This window comes from Pygoscelis adeliae, unplaced genomic scaffold (assembly GCF_000699105.1).
Source record: "Pygoscelis adeliae isolate BGI_AS28 unplaced genomic scaffold, ASM69910v1 Scaffold66, whole genome shotgun sequence".
In the NCBI taxonomy this organism is placed as follows: Eukaryota; Metazoa; Chordata; class Aves; order Sphenisciformes; family Spheniscidae; genus Pygoscelis; species Pygoscelis adeliae.
The window spans coordinates 5129540-5133674 of NW_008825167.1; positions in this window are offsets into that span (position 1 = coordinate 5129540).

Genomic DNA, 4135 nt, shown 5'->3' on the forward strand with positions numbered 1-4135 from the left:
CAATTAAAAAAATTCACAGAGATCAATAAAACACTTATCTTTTGAAATAAATGGCTAAATAAAAGTCAACATTGTGAAACATAACTTGAATCCACACATCTTCTCAGCTTTAGGTTTTCTTTGGGAAACTCTTGTTATGTGATCGCCAGCAAAATCAACTGACATTTTTTCCTTTATCCGTAATACACCTATTACCTATAAAGGGTAATACGTGCTGTTCTGTTCATGGCCTTATGGACCGAAATTGGAGGTGAAAGTTGTTTTCAGCTAAAGGAGTATAGGGCTGATGTATTGCTTCCATTTATTATTTGATCTCTTTCTATTGTGTGTTTCCTTATGGCACACTCAATAGGTCTGTAATCATGGGGAACAAGATAGAAAGGGTAGGGCGAGTATTGTATTTCCTGCCTTGGCTGGTGCATAATTTTTATTAGAGCTTATTTTGAATCACAACTTTAAGATAAGGATCCAGCATGAAGGATTAGAGGTACAGGGTTCTGGGTTTAAACCTCCAGTTATTTTTTGTTTGTATGTAAGCAACATAAAGAGTTAATGCACTGTCCACTTTTTTATAGCTGAAATATTTAGCTTTTGTTTAAAAAAAATGGGAAATGATACAGTGGTGCTTAAAAAAATTGTTTTTCCAGCTCCTTTGGTACAACAATTGTTTGATATAAACTTGCATGACACTGTGAGCTTCCTCTCTGCTAATAGCCCAAATGTTCTTTTTCCAGCAGGAGGAAAATGCCTATGTCCAGGGTGAGATCACACCGGCCGCCCCAGAATGAGGAGCCCCACCACGGTGCCAAAGCAGGGCTTGGCAAGCACACTGAGCGCATGCGGAGTTTGGCACGTACAGAGGATGGAGGGAGGGATATGTGCATGCGGGGGGGGGTGGTGGTGGTGTGTCTTTTTTAAAGGAAAAGCCATGTACAGTGTGGTCCATAAGGGAAAAGAGGACATGAGATAGAAAATGAACTGCAGCTGTTTGCTTATAAAGAACAGGGTGCATTTTGCTGGCCCACAAGCCCTGAGTGTTCAAGCAAAGATGGAGGAGTTTGCACCAAAGCAGCTGAGATGTGGGCAGAGGTTTCACCCAGCTGAGGGCAGGGAGAAGGGGCAACCTCCAGCTGAGAGCACAGCAGATGGCCAGGGACAGAGTCAACAAGAGGCTGCTCCACTCCCAAGAAACGCCATTCCTCTTGCAGGGATGGACACCCTGAGATGTGGACATCCTGCCTCTGGCCCTGGGGCTGGGCAAGGCAGAGGGCAGCACACTCTGGCAGCAGGTTCCCAGAGACCAGAGAGCCAGAGCTGTGCTTTCATCAAGGTGTCTCTGATGACTTTTGGGAATTAAGCCTGAGGAAGTGAAAGAAAACTTTCAGTACAGCCACACGGCTCTTGAAATAATAGAAACCACTTGAGAAGCTGCAGGTTAGGACAGGTCTGGAGATTTCAGAAGTTCTCAGTAAAATCTTCAACTGCGTCTTGAGGTAGCTTGTTGAAGTGGAGATCTTGCCAGGCTGTTACTCATAAAAAGAGTTGAAAGATTCCAGAAAAAGGTTTTGCCTAGAAAAGCAGGTTGCATAAACTCAGGTCATCCAACATCCTCACAGCTTCAGCTGCCTGATGGGGAGGTGGGGGGGCATCCATGACTAACTCCCAGCTGTACCCTTTACACACATAACACCATATGTGTGCAAGAAAAATGCATAATGGACCCCAGACTCAACTAGATCCAAGGACTCTCCAAGCCCTTTGATCCAGGAGTACAAGTGCAGATGGAAGCGTGTGTCCCTTATGATGGGCCTCTACAGGCAGGCTCCTCCTCTGTCTGCTGTCAAGGGGACACTGGCAAGGGCCTTACCTGCAAGGTCCCTTTCCCCACCTCAGACACCTCATGGCAACCCTGCAGCAGGTCCCTCTGCAAGACCAAGGGTCACATCCCTGAACTCCTTCTGGGATCAGTCCCTGCAGCTGGGGTCTGCAGGTACCCTCTTTGGCATGGCCAGTGCTCCCTGCCTCCCCTCACAGAGCAGGAGCAGGCACACAAGCAGTTATCATGCTCAGCAAATGCCCTGCAACACCCTGACTTGCCTTCAGTTAACGACTCCCCGGATTTCTCACTGTGGGTGTTATCCAAAACCACAGACATTTGATATTCGTACACTTCGTCTCAGACCTTTGGCTTCAGTAGCCCTCGGTGGGCCTCTCCAAGCAGATGGGATGGCGTAGATATTGCAACAGTAAAATGGAGGAAAGTGGTGAAGCTCTTCCATGCCAGATGTGCAGCGGTTAATTTGGGATGGCAAGAAGCCCACAGTGGCCAGTTCCTGTGTCCTGTCCAACAGGCGATGACATTCTCTGATTGCAAACATGATCCTATGCACCTCAAAGACAATTTTAGTCACAGGCTAAATTGTATAAATCTGCTTTCATTAAAGATAAAATCTTCCCTTGTATTTTTTTCCATTGCTCAATTAACTATTGTTTCGCTCAGCATGTTTTAATCATAAGTAAGTTCATTAATAGATGTGCTCTTTGAAGTCATGGGGTACTCTGTGATACGATGGCATTAATCTTTTTGAATAACATCATTAATATCATTTGCCCCTTAAAGGCACCCACTACATCCCCCAGGCAATTATAAACTTTGTTTCATGGTAGTGAATGAGCTCATCCAGCTAAAATGACTACAATGCATGTCTGCATAATATTACTGTTAGTTGCATCCTATTTATTTATACTACTCGTCAGCCACTATTAGAACTTGTTTGTGAACATACTTGTCCTTTTGCTGTAAAGCCACCGGCTCAGCTGGCTGCTCTCCACCTGGGTCTCAGGAGAGCTGTCCTACAGAAGGGTCATGAAAGAAGAAGGAGATCTAGAAATCCCTAAGCTGGGAGCTTTTTGATGATTCTCTTCAAAGTAACCTAGGAGTTGTTTTACCACTGAGGCCTGATCTGGTTAGAAGGACTCCCACTGAATTCAGCAGGGCTGGGGACATTGTTGAACCCTGCCACCACCCCTACCAGCCTTACTAAAACAAAATTCCCAGTTTCTGGGTAAAGAAGCACTTTTCTTCCCAGAGCTGGGAAAGGTGAATTTGCAGCATCTCCACACAGTGAGAGGCTGGGCTATGTCTATTAAAGATTCCCAGCACTGGACGTATTTGAATATATGAGTATATCTTTACATTCTCCCTACAGACACTTACATCTTTCCATCCTGGACTCAAGATTCAAACTTTCAAAGAATTTGTGTTTCTTTCTTATTCATCCTACTTCCTCATCAGCAGCTCTTCTCTCCTTTATAAAGCAGGCTGAAAACTATAGATAAAAATTTCTTTGCAGAGATATCTTAATTTTTTCATGAGTGTACTGGATAGCTGCTGTGTGCTCTGAGCAGAGCAGCAAAGTTTGTGGGTTTGCTTTGTTTATTCTGTCCATATTTGGATGGGAAGAGGCATAGGCAGTAGATAAAAGTAGTTCATATAATAAAACTGGATTTGGAAGAAACTCAGTAGTATATTACTGTTTCATTTTAGCACTCCTGAAATAGTAAGGCCTTGTCAAATTCAGACCCAGGGGAGAAGACCAGGCAGATTTCAGTTTCAACATGTGCCACATAGTTGCACTTTGCCATATTTGCTCACATTATGGCATATAAGTGTGGAGGAAAAGGGGAAGAATTTCCCCATTTCTAAGCTGTAAAATGTCTTTCAACACTCTGTTCTTTACTGCAATAGCAATATATCATTACTGGTCACAGAGCGAGGCAATTATACGACTACAGCCACTCTATCTGCAAATATGGCGATCCAAAATGTGGATCCAGCTCAAATTTAAGCAGGAGGAATGAACGTTTTCTTCTTAAATTCCCACTTGTACATCAAAAAAGCCCCTTTTTGCTACCTCTTTCACTCCCAACTATGCACAAATTCCTGAATAAATGACCACAACCTTATCTTACAAGGCTTTTGACCAGGGGTTTGACTGGTGCTCCCACAGGCAAGATGCATTTTGAGGTTGCAAGTTGCACGAAGAGAAGAAAAAAGAGAAGCATTTCAGTAACAAGGAACTTTGCTGACCCTTGAGAACAAGGAGGAGTGGTCAGATGTTATCCACTACCTAAG